Below are 19,981 nucleotides of genomic sequence, written 5' to 3'. Positions count from 1 at the left end.
CCGAGCGCCGCGCGGGCCGGGCGGCCGGGCCTGGGTCGCGGCGCTCCTGCCCCGCGGGCGCTCCTCGCCGCGCCGCCCGCTCCCGCCGCCCGGCTCCGGGCGCGCTCGCCGCCTCTCCCGGCGCTTCCCTGCTCGGTGCTCGCGGGGCTCCCGGTCGGGAAGAGCGAGCGGGAGAAGGGACGGCGCTGGGGTCCCACCGAAGCCCCCGGCCGGGTCCTCGGTTCTGGTCGCTGCCCTCCCGGGGCCAGGCTCCTTGGACCGCGGCCTCCACCATCACTTCACCCGAGCCAGGCTCGGGGCTCGCGTTCAGTGGGTCCTGGGAGGCTGCTTTTCTCCCCTCTTCCGTCAGTGTCCCAGTGAATGCTGTTTTATGAAGGGTGTCCCTGGAAATAGTCTACAAATTCTCCCATCTTTTCCAAAGTAGTTTCCAAATTTTAATCCAGTTGGTGTTTAGCCCGAAGGAACAAAGGAATCTACTGTGTCTTAGAGGTGAACAAGCTGGGAGTCTGTGACACATGTTGATCTCAGCATTACTGGAGTTTCTACCTTCTCGCTCCTCAGTGACTAAATTGGGTTTTGAAGATAGTAAAAGTACAGGATGATAAGTACTTTTGAGTTTTTAAAATATTGTTTTAATAGGACATTGTGTTTTTTGGGGAAAAATTAAGACCTTCCCAGCTACAAGGATTTTTACTCAGTTGGTGCAACTAAGTTGGAGATTGTCTCCAGTAATGTAAATGATTAAATGTGAGATTGTTCTGAAAAACTGTCTTTAGAGGAAGAGAGACCGTCTATAGGTATCCAAAGTAAAATGGTAACCGGGTTATATATATGATAAATGCTCTTTATATTAATATTATGGGGGGGCAACTGTGAAGTAAAGGGCTTTGGAAGTTTATTCTTTAAGGTTATGAATTGCATTGAACCTGCTCATTAGTGAATCATAGGCTTAGCAAGTGGGTGGCATCTTCCTGGTGTGATCATTCAACGTTTAATTACCAGCTTGCTACCTTTGTTGAAGAGACTGAATAAATGGACTTTTTAAACAAATGGTGCTTCGACTGCCTGGCACCTAATGTGGGTTGCTGCTTGTAATATGTTGAAATGTTTTTCAACTTCGAAGTAACATGCACTGGTTTTGCCCAGCCATTAGGTAATGGGGATTGGGTTTAACTGGTTCAGAGGCTAGTGGCTTCATGACCAATAGTAACTTTTCTCTGCCTGGAGTTAGTTCCTGGAGACAAAGAGGGGTCCAGTCAGCAGAACAGCTATTACCCTGCAGGCTGCGGAATTGTTACTCTAGTCTGTTGCATACATTCTCATGGGGAAAGACCCCTTTCCATACTTAATTCTGGAAGTGCCTGAGGTATGTGAGGGAAGAAAAATAAAAAATGAAGATACAGATAGTTGGTTTTACTCAAATGAATTCTCTATAGTGCCTGAGAAGTAGTTGAAAACCAGATTTTACACCTATAGGAAGACTTGCTTTAGACCCACTTGCATGTATCTCAGAACTATGCAAAACTTGGATTTTACTAATTTAAACACTCTGAAATATTGTAAGTTCTCAATAAAGAAGTGTTTGTAAAAGAAACTAAAGGCTCTCATGACTCTTGGAGTTTTAAGAGCAAAACATCCTGATAAAAAATAACCTATACCACCACCTAGAGTCTGTTTGTTAGTTTATTGCTCCTGAAGTTTGCTTAAATTGACATGTCTCTTGTGGTTCCAGTAGACCTAAAAATGATTAAGAAGCGCTAGCTTACAAACGGCAATCCAAGAGAACAAATATTTGTGTATTAAATAGCAAGTGCAATTTAAATGATCCATGCTACCTTTAGAATTGAAAGTTATGACATATTAAGTTGAGTGGGCTGTTCTCCAAAATATACTAATTCAGAAGAATTTAAAACAGGTATTCCTAGTTTGTGTCCCAAGATAGCTCTTATTGCTTAAAGACTTTCTGCGTTGTTACCAGAGATTCAAGAAATCTTCAAGAATTTAAATTCCATTCGGACTCCTTGAGGTCCAAGTAGAAACAAAAGCAATGATAAAGTAAAAATAATAAGGGAATGTTAAGACTCCAAAAAATTCTGTAAATCCAAAGGTAAAAGAGAAGGTAGACTATAGTAGAATTGTGGTTCAGAGATGTGAAAAGTAAAATCAACGTGAAATAAAGTGGTAATCTGCCTTGTTGGTAGTTTATAGATAACAAAGCAATCTGTTAAATGGGAGACCTTAGGAAGGCAGCCTGGTTGCCACGTGGCTTGTATTGTCCATGGAGGAAGTATAGCCCGAGGAGAAGAAGGCCTCCGGGATCTTTAATAAACACCAGTCGAACACAGAGAACTGGAACACCGTATTAATTCTGTCAAACATCACTATTTTAGAACATTGAGGACAACTAAAAATGAATTAAGTCATATCTGAAAGCAGAATTTTATGGAAGGTGACAGATGAGGTAAAACATGTCAATCCAGTGGAATAAACAGGGATACAAAGAGATGTCATCCTTGACTCGCTGGAACTACTAGAGGGAAGAACGTTAGTATTAATTATACAGACTCCATTGCAAGTCAGTACTAGGAGATGCTGGCATAGAAGTGATTTTCAACCAGAGTGGCTAAGGATATCTGACATTAAAGGAATTAGGTTTTTAATTTTAAAACTTTTAAGACTGTAAGAAACTTAAAAATAATAGTTTTGTGAATCAGGTTAAACGATAATTCTGCCCAAGATAAGTTCAAAACATCTCATTTTTATGAAGAAAATTTAATTAAAATTTTGATAGGTTCAGTTTGGCCTTTTAAAATTCAGGATTAGTTTTAAAAGTGTAGGTTAATAGAGAAGAAAGACTTTTAGTCTATGCTAAGCCTCTCTTTATAGCTCTGGTCTCCTTTTCTAAAATAAATAGCTGCTACAACTTTGGATGTTTTTGTCTATGAAAAGCCTTCCTCATTTGTTGCTTCTATTCCTGGTGGGGGGGGGGGGGGGTGAAGGTTCTTTATTCTTGTGCTTTTTCTATATGCCATTCCACGTGGCTGATACACAGTCAGCTTAGGTTTTGTTTTGTTTTAATAATGATTTACTGTTATATGGATGAAAATTGGGGGGGGGGGAAGCATCGCTCTTCCAACGAAGTACTTTGTACCCATGTCTTCCAACTGGAGAAATATTTTTATGAAAAGCAATTTTTTATTACTATTGAAAAGTTGAACATTTTTAACAGAATTGGAGGGAGGGACACTTTCAGGATAATGAGTTTAAAGGCATGAATTGAATTGCTCAAGATGCATATCCTTAAGTTGAATTTTTTTGAAGGGACTGTGGGGTTGGGTAGCAGACTCATTCTGTAGTATTTAGGTAACAACAATCAGAGAAATATAACACCAGGATAGTCACTAAGACTTGAGAAGGTAAAAATCAGGCATGCCAGATGATGAAGCAGGCTGATGGAACTGAGGATTATGTCCAGAGGTTGCAATGAACAAAAAGTAAATGAGAGAGATCTTGTTTCTGTATCCTGTTGGCATCTGATGCTGAAGCAGGGACATGAATTGCTGATGATAATGGATTCCCTTTTATAAGAGCAGCAATATTACATAAATAGTGGTTGAGGGGGAGCAATGACAGATTTCTCATTTGTGCATTGTACACTTTGTTTTTAAATTTCTCTTAAATATATCTAAAAGAGGATCAACATTGGTTGCCAGAATAGAACCAGAAATTATAGTTTTGGGGGAAAATGAATTAATATTAGATTCTTTTTTTTTAATTATTCTTTTTAAGATCTGGTATTTTCCAATGGTCTTATTTGAACATGGAGAACAGAATGCTGAGGTTTGGGTGGTTAACTGGAGAACTCTTTGATAGGATATCTGATAATAAGGTATTTTATGTAAATAATTACAGAAAGGATAGTTTTATTTTTTTCAAACTAAATATAAGGATTGAGATAAGTAGGACCTTATTATTAATTGCTGTCATTTATAGATAATACTCTGCATTTTGCAAATTCAAATGGATTCCTACACTATTTTACAAATAGTAAAAATAAAGCACTATAAAACTTGTGGTATTTTAGGAGCATAAGTTTTTTAAGATCGTAAAATATTGAGAAGAACAAGAATGAGGAAATTGTAAATGTGATACATTTTACGACTCTATTAGGTTTTTGTTAAAATTAATACTTTGAACCATGCTGGATATAACATTTAGTCTAGAACTCTAGAAGTAATATAGTGAGAAGCAAATTTGAAGAATTTAGAAGACTGGCAACTCATAGATATAGAAAAAAGTCACTTTTTGGAGATATGATGTAAAAAGGACTCTGTTTACTTAGTAGTATTAAGATATTTTTAAAAGGCTATAACAGATTTTAACATGGATTGTTCTTGAAGACAATTTTATAGATAATTACCTGTTAAAGAAATTATAACTCATCTGATTTGTTTTTTGGTAAAAATAAATTTAAGAAGAACTCCAGAATTTGTTGAAGCTTCAGCTAGGAAGGTGCTTGTGGTGTCTATCCATCCAACCAACCATCATCCCTCCCTCTCTCCTCAGCTTCTTCCCTCCGCATTCCCTCCTTCCCTCCTTCCCTTCCTCCCTTTTTGAATAAATAGGGCTAGAATAGAAAACATTTCGTTAAGAAACTTGGAACTAGAATTGCTTCTCTGGCAGGGTTAATATGTTTTGAATTCAAAGCTAATGTGTTTCAGTATCCCCAAAACATTTTTAGACTTTGTATGCCTCTGAGTTAAAGTTCTAAATTAAAACCCATATTCCTCTTTAGCTTTGTGTCATTTAACAAAAATATATTTAAAGAATGGAAGGGAGAGACCCTTATTTGACTTAAATTCCAGGTCACTTGTGTGACTAAGCCTACTGTCTCAAGAAATCTTAAACTGGAAGCCTGTTGGGAATTTGAGTCATCAGCTTAAGATACCAGGGGGACTAGGACAACTCTCACTGACCTGATGTTGGTGTTTATTCAGAGCTTTGGTGGAAAGGAATCTTTCACCCTTGGACTTGTAATTAAGAAAGTCATTTTTTAGTCACCTGTTAAATGATAGTCAGGGCTACTTCTTGTTTTCAAATCTATAATTTGCTAATGGGTTGAGGAATTAGAAGCTTTTGTTGTTAGTGGTTTACTTTGATTATTTTACTTTTGTTTTCTTGAACAGCTAAAATAGATGAGAAAAAAACTTAAGCCTTTTTGTGAGTAAGCTAGTTTTTTGTAATTTTGTGCTTTTAATTGCTGAATTTGCCTGTACTGTACATAACATGTGAACATGTTAATATGTTGCTGAATTAAAAAAATCAGATGATAATTTAGCACTGTGATAGTAAGATAGGAAGTTGTATTTATATTCAACCTTAAAATGACAATAGTATTATATTGTTTTGGGGATTTAATGACAGTATAGATAGGAGTCTGACATGTAACAGGGCACAATGAAAGTTGAAGAGTCAGAAATTCAGAATAAAATGGGACTTCCACTTGAGGAAACTTATCTAAAAATCAAGAGATGTGAATGGCTTAAAGGATTACAACTGCTTTTTGAAACACAGTAAAGTGGTGGTAGATTTATACAGTGGAATAAAGACAAATTAAGGAAAAGGAGGAAGACAGAAAAAAGTGGAGAAAAATTATTTGAAAACATGTGAAACACTCCCAAATGGGATATAGAAATATCTTCAAAATAAATTAATCAGAGTTATATTTTTACCCTAAAGGGAATATTTGCACAATGGATCATGTAGGCTCAAGTTTGATTTTTGAAAAGCATTTTAAAAGTACTTTTGTTATTCACACATACTTTCCTAGCTTAGATTCTGCTACTAAAACAATATGATACAGATAAAAGGAGCATCATTTTATATCTCTGGGCAACATCCGTAGAATCTGTATAAAGGAATAAGATTTGATTTTTAAATTCGGGAATTCTGACTCTACATCAATATATACTCTTGTTGACAATGTACAGTAAAGATTTCAAGCCTGTTGTTTTAAAAGGAATGTAGAGACATTGGGTAAAAACTTGAACTATAAAACAGTTGTTTCCTAGTTACTTGCCTTTAGCCTTTTTTTTAAAAAAGAAATATATTTTATTGATTTTTGACAAAGGAAGGGAGAGGATTAGAGAGTTAGAAACATCAATGGGAGAGAAACATCAATCAGTTATCTCCTGCTGGGTATGTGTCCGCAACCAAGGTACATGCCCCTGACCAGAATCGAACCTAGGACCATACAGTCTGCAGGCCTACGCTCTATCCACTGAGCCAAACCAGTTTCAGCTAGCCTTTTTTATTGGGATGAAGAGCAGGGAAAGGAAGATTTTGTGCTGGCCACTTGACAGTTCCCCAGTGACATATAGGAATCATTTTCTCTGTTTTACAGATAAAGAAACCTACTAGTAGTCTGAGAGATGCCTGAGTAACTTTCCTGAGGTCACAAAGCTATTGTAATTTCATTGATAACAATTTGCTTTTTCCTGAGAAGTATGCTATCATTTGAAGAGAAAACCAGACTCTCTTTGATTTTTAGAAAATCATCAAAAAACCCTGCTCGCAGTCTGATGCAGCACATAGTCTGCCTAGCCTGGATTCTCAGACCAGTCTTGCTGGGAAGGGACATCACTTCCAATATATGATTGCTGCAGCAGCTGATGTCAGTTGTCAGAGCTGATGTCCTGCTCCCTGTGCTTACTGGGGAAATGTCTTCACCAAGGGCAACTATGCAATCAGTGCTAACCCCTGTGAAGTGTACCACAGAATTGCCATAGTGTTCTTTGAGGCAACTGTTTCTTGATATAATTCATTAAAATAGCTTGTTATGGTCTTAATTCAGGTATTCCCAAGGATAATTACGTTTGCCCACGTCAAGGAGGAGTTGTAGCAAATTCAGAGCCATAGGTCTTCCTGGTTGAAAAGTTAAACCTCCTGACTATTACAGTTATTTATTTGATTTTTTTTATTGCCCTATCTTCATCCACAATAATTTTATTTTAAAGACTAGGTTTTGCAATAAAAAGAGGAAATTGATAGTGCATTTGTGAGTTCATCAGAGGGAAGCAGAAATAGAGAGATGAGTATTTAGCTTCATTTTGGGAGTAGACCATGGTGAGGAAAGAGATTTTTGAGATATGGAGGTGTGTAGCATATAGCATTTTTAAGGTACACATTGGGCATATTCTTTTATTGTTGAGGTAGTGAGAAATAGGGATATAAATCCCTCCAAATCTTTTTACTTGCCTCATTTAAAATTTATGGAATTTTGAACCCAAAAGAATCAAGCTGAGTGGTTCCTTCTACACTAAAAGGTATAGTCAAATTGAAACTACATTGGAGATGTAAGTCTCCTATACATAATATTTCCTAGTGAGCTTTGGATTTTTGAATTGCCAAGTAAATGTTGGATAAACAAAAATGTGTGCGCGCACACACACACACACACACACACACACACACTAGAGGCCCGATTCATGAAATTCGTGCAAGGGGCTCAGCCCTTGCAGTTGCAGCGGCTTGCCTCAGCCCTGGCAGCCCTGGCTACATCTGGAAGGTTGTTCGGCTGTCCAGTCTAACTAGCATATTACTCTTTTATTCTAATTTTTTTATGTTTGTTTTTTTTTTAACCTGGGCTTTCACAAGTTGAAGTAGTTTCATAGAAACCTTAGGTTTTTTGGTTAGAAGAGAATTTGAAATGGATGCTCTGGGTTTAAACATACTGTCTCAGAGTTATCTTGATCTACTTCCCTATTGTCAAGTCAATTTATAGAGGCATTTTGCTTAATGAAAAGCACATAGGATAGGTGGTTGGCATGGACTGTATACCAAATAGTGATAAATGCTGCCATTTAGTACTGGTATACCTTTTTTCTTTATTTTTGTTTCCTCTTTCCCCTATTTTTTCTTCTCAACTTCTTATTTTATTTTTATTTTTTTATTAAGGGTATTCTTGTGATACAGTTGGGTAAATGATTAATTCCACATTTTTATTATTGTTGGTAATTAAAAATTTCTTTAACGTTTATTGCCTGTATTTTACACAGGAAGAAGTTGAGCCCTAAGAATTAAAAGAAATTTTAAACTCATATAGCTAGCAATTAGGTAAACCCAGGATAAGAAACCAAGTCTTGCTGAAACTGGTTTGGCTCAGTGGATAGAGCGTCGGTCTGCGGACTGAAAGGTCCCAGGTTCGATTCCTGTCAATGGAATATATACATTGGTTGTGGGCACATCCCCAGTGGGGGGTGTGTAGGAGGTAGCTGGTCGATGATTCTCTCTCATCGATGTTTCTAGCTATCTATCCCTCTCCCTTCCTCTCTGTGAAAAAATCAATAAAATATTAAAAAAAAAAAAAAAAAAGGAAACCAAGTCTTAATTTATTTCACACTTTTTTGGTTTTTACTAAATCAGTCTCAGAATGAGGGGCTTGTGTTTCAGGTGTTAAAGTGTAGTCCAAGCAAACACATAGGAAGGATCTGTGATGACCACACTGACTGGGTCTTCTTAAGAAGGAGAGTGTGAAAAGGCCAATTATGTCATCCTTATTTTTGTAGCCTGTTTTCTTCGCATGCTATTAAAACATAGTCTTCAGAACAGTTTTATGATTTATTTGATATTCTGGTACTCGAATGTCTTTTTAGGCTGAGGGTTTAAAAAGAAATTTTACAGTACACATGCACATCTGTTCCACAGCTTTGTTTCTATATGTATATACATAGTTCTATTTTAAAAATTAGCAGGGCAACTTTTTGTAGATTAACAGAGCCAGGTACCTTTAGTCAACTAGCATGATCAGAATACTCACAGGCCAGCTCTGCTTCCTACTGAAAAGTGATGTCCTGAAACCATTAGTGGAGGTGAGTAGGTCTGTGGGTTTAATTGGGAACATAATGTGAAGATTATGGACCCCATTCCTGTATTCTGGGAAGAGGTAACAAAATGAGAGGGCACTCTGTGGACCTTTGCTGATGATGTGCCCTGAACCAATCCTCTAGGTCTACCCCTAGAAAGAAAGCAAGAGAGAAGAAATCTAATGGTAGCTGTTTATGTGGGCCACAGACAGACCACATTCCTGGACTTTGGTGAAGCAAACAAGAAAGAAATATTCCCATTTATGGGACAGTGGAAAAGAGAGCATAGATGCTGAGACAGTCCCCAAGCCTCTTAACAAGATCCGATTTGTCTCTCATGGTTCTCTTCATTGTAATGGTCACACTTGCTTAGTGTAATGTCTGTCTTTCTCAGTAGAGGGAAAGCCCCATGAATAAGACTATATTCATCAGTGTGCTGTCAGTGCTGTAGTTGCCTGGCACAGATAAGGCTGTTATAAACATTTGTTGAATTGCACTGTACCTATGCCAGCTCTTGGGAAAATCTGGCTTTTTAGGGGGAGAGGGTCAGGAATGGAGCCGCTGGGTATCCTATATAATAATGAGGTAACATGCAAATTGACCATCACACCCTCACACAAGATGCCGTCCCCATGTGGTCACAAGATGGCTGGCAGGGGAAGGCAGTTGTGGGCAATCAGGCTGGCAGGGGAGGGCAGTTGGGGGCGACTGGGCCAACAGGAGAAGGCAGTTGGGGATGATTGGGCCAGCAGGGGAGGGCAGTTGGGGATGATTGGGCCAGCAGGGGAGGGCAGTTGGGGGCAATCAGGCGGCAAGGGAGCAGTTAGGTATCGATCAGGCTGGCAAGGGAGTGGTCAGGCTGGTAGGCAGAAGTGGTTAGGGGCAGTCAGGCAGGCAGGTGAAGCAGTTGAGCCAGCAGTCCTGGATTGTGGGAAGGATGTCTGACTGCCCATGGAGGCCTAATCCATGTGGGCCTAAACCGGCAGTCGGACATCCCCTGAGGGGTCTCAGATTGGAGAGAGTGCAGGCTGGGCTGAGGGACAGCACTCCCCCTCTTGCACAAATTTTGTGCATCGAGCCTCTAGTAATTTGCACACTGAGTGGGGAAGGAGAGGGGAGTGTCCCTCAGCCCAGCCTGCACTCTCTTCAATCTCAGACTCTAGGGGATGTCCACTTTAGGCCACAGGGATCGGACCTAAACCAGCAGTTAGACATCCCTCTTACAATCTGGGACCACTGGCTCCTAACTGCTCACCTGCCTGCCTGATCACCTCCTAACCACTCCCTTGGTAGCCTGATTGATGCCTAACTGCTTCCCTGCAGGTCTGATTGCCCCTAATGGCCCTCCCCTGCTGGCCTGATCACCCTCAAGGCTTTTATTAGTAGATAGCTGCTAATTTATTATGTAGTAGAGGCCTGGTGCATGAAATTCATGCACTCAGGGGGTTATCTTAGCCTGGCCTGTTCTCTCTCACTGTCCGGGAGCTCTTGGGGGATGTCCAACTGCTGCAGGGGTGGGAGAGGCTCCTGCCACCACAGCTGCACTCGCCAGCCATGAGCCTGGCTCAAGGCTTCTGGCTGAGCGGCACTACCACTATGGGAGTGCACTGACCACCAGGGGCAACTTCTGTGCATTGAGCATCTGCCCCCTGGTAGTCAGTGCGCATCATAGCGACCAGTTGTTCCACCATTTTGTTGATTTGCATATTAGCTTTTTATTATATAGGATAAATTTTGCATAATAGCTTCTGTTCTTCATTTTTTCTTTAATGTATTTAAGTTAGAACTTCTAAAAGGAATAATATTCCTTCCTTAAAATTTATCTTTTTTCAGGCATATTAATTATGAAGGGAAAACTGAACCTAACTGTTGGTGACATTCTAATTACTTGGCACTTGGGATTATTTTGTAATGCTCTTTCTTTAAAAATATTCAATTTATAATATATTAGAAAACGTGGTCAGCAGAATCTTTGGGGAACATTTAAAATTTTTTAAGGAAATGTAACAAAATATTTCTAGAATCTTATAGGCAGGTTCCTTAGTCACTTTCAGTTGTCATAAGAATCCACCAGTTTGACACATTTAATGGCATTGGATTTGACTAGTTGGGAAGGAGGGAGACCTCTCAAATCTCATGTCCAGAGTAAATTTTGACATTCAATATTCTTAAAAGTTAAAGATATCAAGAATTGTTTGATTCAAACCAGTAAGTTATAATACTTTAGTATATGAAGTTCTTTTGTTATTTTTTATAAATTGAGATTCGTTCTTTTCTAGAGGTGAATTTTCTGTTAACACTGTCATGTTCAACTAGAGTAATAATGCTATGGCAGAAGAGAAATTTAAAATGGAGCTTAGAAATTTCTAGACTAGCAATTTTCAAATGCTAAAGAAAATGTATAGATTATCTGGGTTATATATTTACAGCATTGAGACTTAACAAATGCTCTTAAAATAACTTTAACCCAGTTTCTTGTTTTGTGAAGACAAAGTTTTTTACTAAACTTAATTTTGCTTGTGTGGAAGTAGATGTCTTGTAAACAGAAAAACCATCTCTTCTCATGGTTCATGTATTTTTCTGTGTAGTCACATGCTTATAAATCATAGCAAGAGAAGATGCACAGACTAATGGACGATTGTCCTCAGTAAAGAGCAAAAACTTAGCACACTATCCTATATAATAAAAGCCTAAAATGCAAATTGACCTAACAGCAGAACGACTGGTAGAATGCCCAGTCACTGTGCACTGACCACCAGGGGGCAGACGCTCAACGCAGGAGCTGCCCCCAGCCCTCAGGCCCCAGGTTAGCTAAGGCGGTTGCCAGCCAGGACCCCTGATTGCCCTGCAGGTTGCCCTGCAGATTGGCCCTATTTGCCTAGGGACCTTACCCATGCACGAATTTCATGCAATGGGCCCTAGCGTAGTATATCCTTCTTTGTGCTTTCATCAGTGAGTATCCAAACTGCCTTTTCCTTTCTTTGCCAGTCAATATATTATAGAGTGCATCAATTTTATACATTAGTATGAATTTTTCACTGTTGAGTTCCTCAGCAGAGACCAAAATTTAATTTGTATTTTCATGAACTGACTCTTATAACTAAGGCATGCTATTTGCATTTAAATTAACAGTATTTGCCAATGCAGCAAAAAAAAAAAAAAAAAAAAAAAAAAATGCAAATGAAACTCTAAGTCAGTGCTTTGCTGCTACAAGTGTTTGTTTTACTTTTGACTACTCATCCATCCGCATGCTTTACATTTTATACATCTTTGTGTATGCTCCTCCAAGAGATACTTTCCTTTGAAAGCAGCATTCTAATAACATGAACACATTCACTTTGAGTTTTAAACTCTTGTACCACATTCTCTGTTTACCTCTTAAAAAGTAGTAAATTTTGTCATTGGAATTATTCATCATTTCATCACAACTCTAAATGCTCTAAATGATACTTTATTTGAAAACTATTAGCTCTTTCATTTTATAATGGAGCTAACCTGTACGGTTCCAAGTTGCTAAAGGCAAAAATAACAATATTTGTTAATATTTGAAAATAGGCATTGGGCCTTTGGGCAGTCAGCCAAAAATTTGAAATTAAAATCTGACTCTAAATTTTTGAAAATGTAAAATTGATATGCTTTTTTTAACGAGTTATAAGTAGAAATCCAAATTTTATTTTATGTTATTGACCTTTAATTGTATAGAGTAGTAAAATGTTTTGTAATTATATGAAGTGGAAGGAGACATAATAAGACACATTATTATATACTAAAACAAAAATCCCCCGTAATAATAGCTTGTTTCATTTCATTTTGCAGTGAATTTTAAAGTTTTTATTTTTTAGTCTTCTGATAAATGTGAACAGCAATCAATATACATATAAGGTGTAAAAATAATTTTAAAGTAATCAGCTGTGAATTTGTCCATTGGGGTTAAGTAGCAATGTGTAATCGCTTCCTGGATCTTAAGTCATTTGCCCTATTGAAGACTTCAGTGAATCACCAGCAAAACTAAAAATTGTATTCATGCATATTGCTATTTAAGTGTTGCATAATTTAGCAGTTCTAAACAACCATTGCTACTTTTAAAAAAGAAAAAAAAAGGTAGTGAGGAGCTAGAAATTTTTGGTGTGTGGAGGAAAGGAAAAAATTACTTCTAAGCTCTATTGATGGGCCCATTTATTTTGCTTTAGGTCTTTGTGTGTGGTGTAGTCTAGAAGGTGGTAAAATGTAATGAGTTGTGGTAAAAACATCAGTAACCATAATACACTGCTGGGTAGTTTATTAATCAGAGGTACCATGGAGAATAAAAGATTAGAACTAGAGATTAGGTAGATTTCAATGAGGCTCCTCTGATGCCATGAAATAGGAGAGTCATTTAGTGTTTTCAGGCTTCAGTTTGTGAAAAAGGTGGTAGACTAGGTTGATAATTTGGGTCCTCTCTGTAGACTCTAAAGAATCAGTGTCACTCCAAATTGAAGTTTTGCTGTTGCATGCTTTAACAAGGTGCCTAGAGCTAAGGGTTGGGAGGATGTTCCTTATGATTTTTTGAGCATGGCATTTAATATTTTATAGCAAAGTTTTTAGTTTAGCATAATTGAACTTGTACTAGATAGGGTTAATAGACTAGAACAAAAGGTCAAAGCATAAGGCATTAGGCTTAATTAAGGGAGAGCAGGAGTGGCAGGAGTGTGTGACAGTTAAATGGGTTTCCCACAGACTAATGTCGGTTACAGTGCAACCATGCCTCAACTTAAGTGGGTTATTTTGTGCAAAGGGCAGCAGTGATTAGCAGTTTGACATGCCAGACACTTCTGGCCAATCCCATCTGTTTTAGAGGTTAAAAAAGCACACCTTTATGAGCTGATGGATTGATTTGTGTGCCCGTCTGGTAAAGATTAGAAGTCCAAGGCCAATGCAGTAAATGTCAGTTATAGAATATTGTACTTTCTTCCTTGGCTCATTGTTTTAACCGCCAACTGTTTTATAATGGGAGATAATTGCTATTTATGGAATTGAATGCAAGATGGGTGGGGGAACAGGTGAGAGAGGAAGAAATATATTTCCTAAATGGAATTGTGAATTAACATATTCTATAGCAGGTATTTCAAATGGAGAGATGGTCTACTCTAGATACACTTGATTTTATGGAGTGTTTATAGCTTATTCCCTATAGTTGAAGTCACATTGTTCTTTTCTGAGTGTTACCTAAGCAACCTTGTCAGTCCAGGATTTAATTTTACATATGGAACTGGTAAGTACTCAGGTACCTCTTTTACAAACTAATGAATAGTTTACCTCCATACCATCAAATATATTTAAGAAGTGTAATATTTTGTTCATTAGCCTCATGGTGGAGAGGAAAGGAAAAAGGAAAAAAAATAGAAAGACACACACTCTTGGCTTTGTGGGAGGATTTACTAGGCTCACCTGAGATTGATGCACTGTGTTAAAATTAAGTGTGTCTAAACCTAGACTCAGAATTATCTCTTTATTTAACTTTGGGATCTGTAAGAGTGATGCCATTAATATAGTTTATTTTCAGTTCAAGGTTGTAGCCCATTTAAAGATGTGCAAAGGCTTTAACACATCCATGAAAAGGAAAATCACAATTTTATGTAGGTCACATGTGCCAAACACAAGGCCCGCGGGCCAAATCCGTCCCGCCAGGCCTTGCAATGTGGCCCGCACCGCACTGTCATCACTGCACTCCGCTGTGTTTCCATCACAATGACAGTTTATGACTGTTCAGTAAACCATTCGGCCCGCGATTTAGGCTGGATTTTAGATTTTGGCCCCTTCTCTGATTGAGTTCGACACCCCTAATGTAGGTGAATTAGAATTTAGGTATTGTGATCATAATCAGTGAGCTTTAGGAGTATAAGGCTTTTAGTCATTTGGATGGACAGAGGAACTATTTGAGAAATAACAAAGTTATCTTTATCATCAAATTACTGCCAACTTAAAATTTTAGTTCAAATAAAAATATAACCAAGAACATTGGAAATAATATTAGAAGATTTTGATTGGCCCCCTTGCTTTTATACTTCTCAAAGTATTGTGAACCATGAATTGCCTGTTACATAATTATGCAGATTACAGTTGACCCTTGAACAACATCTGGGGTTAGGTGTGCCTTCTCCCTCCCTAATTGCACCCCAGTTGAAAATCCCTGTATAACTTTTGACTCCCCATAAACTTAAGTTGTCCTTCATTATCCTTAAAGGATTGGTTCCAGTACCTCTGTGGACATCAAAATCCACAGATGTTAAAGTTCCTTGTGTAGAATGGCTACAGTTGGCCCTTCACACCCACAGATCCTAACTGTGGATAAGAAATTGTACAGGTATTTATTGAATATGAATATCTGTGTATAAAGGGATCCACGTAGTTTAAACCCATGTTGTACAAAGGTCAACTGTAGATATTTTGTATTAGACCTTGAATTGCTTTTTAAAGAAAGAATATTAAAATATCTAAAGAGGATATGGTCACTGAACATCACATGTGATTTATAATAGTAACTAGTACCTTTAAAAATATTTTTATTTTACTACTGAGAAATTCCAAAGGAGATTGGCTTAACTTATAAAAAGAAATTGAGGTGTTTTATTTCTCATTTAGAAAAGACAAAGTAACATCATGCCATTGGAGTTTATTTAGGATTGTGCCACTTAAATATGTATACATCCTGTGTTCTTTGTGGAGTAGCATCAAATGAAATGATTTGGATCCATTATAGATTTACACGATAAAGGTCTTGCCCTTCTACCAAGGGAAAGAAGGTATAAAAGCATAAATTTTAAAATATCATTGTTTCTCTTTCATTAAATCATTTCTAAATTGCAAAAGATTGGCCTGAGTAGTATAAAAGTACTTGTGTAGTAAATTAAGTAATGGAAATTTATCTAATTTAATGGACATATACTTTTTAAATGAATTTCCTGGTGATATAATAAACCTAAAAAAAATTTGGCATTCTACATTTGTACCATTATGACAAACATTTTTAGTGTAACCTAGATTCCATTTTTTATAGTTTCCTTCCCTTTTCTCCAGTAAACTCAAGTGCCAATAATACATCATTTGTGTTAGAATTTTAGTACTAAACTGAAGGGAAATATTTTGTAGAGTTAGCTTGTATTTGTGTGTTTTGTTATATTCTGAGGTTTTTGAAAAAATACTTGTTTTTTTTAATCTCTGGTAGTTAATTTCCGTCATTTTATTGTGCTAACTTAGTTTTACTGATCTGACATTATTGGCTTTGAGGCATGTTAAGTCTTTTGCTCCTCTAAGCAAATTCCTTGGCATATGCTTGTTAAGGTTAAAAAAAAAAAAGCAGAAACTCTTAATATACAGATGCTTTTCAACTTAATGATGATGTTGCATTCTGAAAAACCCATCGTTAAGTTGAAAATATATGTAATTCCTAATCTACCAATCACCATAGTTTAGTCTAACCTACCTTTAATGTGCACAAAACACTTCCATTAGCCTGCAGTTGGGCATTATCTTGAGTTTCATCTCAAAAGTCATTGCCTTCCTCCTTTTCCCACTAGAAGCAGAAGACATAAATGGACATTTTGTAGACCTGATGGGATGTGAAAACAAAACACAATATCCAAAAAAATGCTGCCAGCACAGTACACTGTAAAGTACCAGTTGTTTACCGTTGATGGCTGGCCGACTGGGAGCTGCAGCCCACTGCCACTGTCCATTGTCACAAGGGAGAGAGTATCATACAGCGAATCATTAGCCCAGGAAAATACCAAAATTCAAAATTTGATGTATGGTTTCTACTGAATGCATTTAGCTTTTGCACCATAGTAAAGTAAAAAAAATTGTAAGTTGAACCATCAAAAGTCTACTTGGGATGCTGTTTTTGCAGTTCCTGTCCTAAAATTTTTTATAGCTTCATAACCTTTCATAACCTGAATTTTAGTTGTTAGCAATTTTTATGAGACACTGGAAAAAAAAGAATTGCCCTGTTTCATGTTTTGATTTTAAATGTCATTTGTCTCTATTCAGGCAGATTGGTGTTAATAAGGAAGCCATAATATGTGATAAACTTATTTAAATTTATAGTCTTAGTACATATTTATATTTATAAAATTAATGTGTATATATGTAATACATTTCAAATAGAGATGAACCTGTTAACTGCACTAAGCATTTGGTGTCTCCTAATGAGAGAGGGAGAAGGTGCTACCACACTGTCTTAAGTAGATCATTCCTCCTGGGTATATTGCATCATTTTCCTTGTCTTTAAATTTTTTTTTTTTTTTTTTTTTTTTTTTTTTAGAAGGGAGAGAGAGGAAAAGAGAGAAACATCGATGGTGAAAGAGAATCATTGATCAGCTGCCTCCTGCACACCCGACTCTGGGGATAGAGCCCACAACCCCGGGCATATGCCCTGACTGGGAAACGAACCTTGAACTCCTGGTACATAGGTTGATGCTCAATCACTGAACCATGCTGGCTGGACATACATTTTACTTTTTTGTAATGTGACCTTGAGTCAGTGACGTCAGCCCAGAATAGTTTCAAAGTCCTGTAAATAAAAGCAATTAAGGTATTGTTTATCACCTTACATAGTTCAGATGGGATCTTATTGGATAGAGAGGTTTGTTTGCTTTATGTGGAAGGTCAGAATGAGGTTAAAATTTATTATGCAAAATGATTTGGTAATGTTTTTATTTAGCTGCTGAAAAAGTAGTTTCCTAATAGGAAATGATTTGGGGCAAAAAAACCAAAACAAACAAACAAAAAAACCCCACAAATAAAAACACACACACTTTTTAGTCAGTCGGAAGTCTCTTCAGGGTGTTTGTGTATTTGTTCTTGCTAATAGTTATAATTCTACTTTAAGGTGTTACTTTCTGTCTTCTAAAGTTTGGGCAACATTCTGCCTTCAGTGTTGATTCTAGGTATTTTGACTTATACATATAAGTGACATTTTCTCCTGTTGATGGAGGGTAGTTTAGGAGCTACCAATATGGATTGTGAGAGGATTTGTGTTAATGTCCATTTATCATGCCAATAGGCTGTAGGACCTCACACAGTGGGACTGGAATCCCAATTCACCTATAAAGATAGATAACTGATACTCAGCTAGGCTAATAGTTTATAGGGCTTATCAGAGCATTGACATATATATTTGAAGAGTCTTGCTGATGAAGAACTGAGATGAGGGGAGAGGGGGTGGGGAGGATGACAGAGAGAAAGAATGAAGTGATTAAAAGAAAGGTAAGTATGCTGGGCTAGCATGATCAGTGGTTGAGCATCGACCTATGAACTAGGAGGTCACAGTTTGATTCCTGGTCAGGACGCATTCCCGGGTTGTGGCTTGATTTCCAGTGTGGGCTGTGCAGGAGGCAGCTGATAAATAATTCCTCCCTCATCATTGATGTCTGTCTCCCTCCCTCCCTCTCTCCCTTCCTTTCTGAAATCGTGTGTGTGTGTGTGTGTGTGTGTGTGTGTGTGTGTGTAATTTTTTATTTTTTTTAAAGCAAGGCAACTATTCTCTCTTGTAGTTGAACCATATAACTTGCTTTCCTTTTATGGTATTCTTTATTTCAGCATGGTATAGTAATTGATAGCATTTCTAAGATTCTCTGGTTTATTAAGCAAGACATTTACTGAGCATCTGCTCTGTACCTTGCATCATGCTAGGTTTTGGGGGATTCAAAGGTGAATGAATAGTTCACAGGAGAATGACAATAAGGAAGATATAGAGACAGTGTGTACAGTGGTTGAAGAGCCTTCCTTTCTACGATATTGAGAAATCATCTCTCAGGCATTTGGTACCCGTCTATGGTTTTAGGGAGAGTAAAGATCACTGACAAAATGAAGAAATAAGTAAAATAGCTACTTTATTTTGAGAGGTTAAAGTTCAGGTTTATGGACTTATTTCTGGGCTAAGCTATCATTTATGAAGATAGGTTATATTATAGGCTGTAGGATAGAAATTGAGAATTCTAGAAATGTAAAACAGATATAAGGAGAGTGACTGATATAACTGGAATGCTGCTGTAGTGGAGCCAGATAATTTGTATCATGTCTTCCTTATCTCCAACTAGCTTCACTGTCCTTGGTCTGCTGATCAATGTGAAGTTTCCTCAGCTGCCACAGTATTAAATGCCTCTTGCCTAAAACATTTCACCCACTGTTTTGTTCCTGAAACTATAAACTTCTAGATCTAGGATGGTTCCAATTCTGAGTTTAACAAATTTTGTTCCCAGTGGTCAAGAAGAAAAAAAAAAAGAGTTGTTTCAAACTGTTTTGATTACTATAAAAATTTAATAAAAACAAGTAGTCTATTTTGGTAAATAATTTTATAATGCAGATTTTTTATTTTATTTTTTATTTTATTTATTTATTTTTTTTCATGTGATCTTTTTTTAAATTTTATTTTATTTATTTTTTATATATAATTTTATTGCCAAAACATGCTTAAAATTTGAGAATTATTAGAGTTTACAGAATGATCAAAATTAATCCAATTATCCTTTATAACATAATCAGCAAAGTTAATACAGAACCAAATAGCTCCTTTTTGGACTTTTGTTTCTTTTTTTCTTTTATTTTTTCATCTTCAGATATCTTTTTTTTTTTTTTAATTTTATTTTATTTTCCCCCCTCCCTCCCTCCCACCCATCCCCTCCCTCCCCAGAGCTTTATGTCCATTGGTTGTACTTATATGCATGTATACAAGTCCTTCAGTTGATCTATTATCTCCCCCAGATCCTCCTCCCCTCCCCACTGAAATTTGACAATCTGCTTGTTGCTTTACTGTCTCTATATCTATCTTTTGGTTCATCAGTTTATAATGATCTTTATTATCCACAAATGAGTGAGGTCATGTGGTGTTTCTCTTTCATTGATTGGCTTATTTCACTCAGCATGATGTTCTCCAATTCCATCCAGGTTGCTGCAAATGATGAGAATTCCTTCTTTTTTATGGCAGCATAGTATTCCATTGTGTAGATGTACCATAGTTTTTGGATCCAATCATCTGCTGACGGGCACCTAGGCTGTTTCCAAATTCTGGCTATTGTAGATTGTGCTGCTATGAACATAGGGGTGCATATATCCTTTCTGATTGGTGTTTCTAGTTTCTT

General features: G+C 37.3%; 1 protein-coding gene across 5 annotated transcripts in view; it reads left to right on the top strand.

Annotated features, from left to right (window-relative positions):
- Positions 1 to 19,981, top strand: part of NRIP1 (nuclear receptor interacting protein 1) — a 96,425-nt gene that overhangs the window by 926 nt on the left and 75,518 nt on the right. The gene's annotated exons all lie outside the window — the stretch shown is intronic.

This window comes from Pipistrellus kuhlii, unplaced genomic scaffold, assembly GCF_014108245.1.
Source record: "Pipistrellus kuhlii isolate mPipKuh1 unplaced genomic scaffold, mPipKuh1.p scaffold_m20_p_2, whole genome shotgun sequence".
NCBI classification, from domain to species: Eukaryota; Metazoa; Chordata; class Mammalia; order Chiroptera; family Vespertilionidae; genus Pipistrellus; species Pipistrellus kuhlii.
This window is presented reverse-complemented; position numbering and strand designations above follow the sequence as displayed.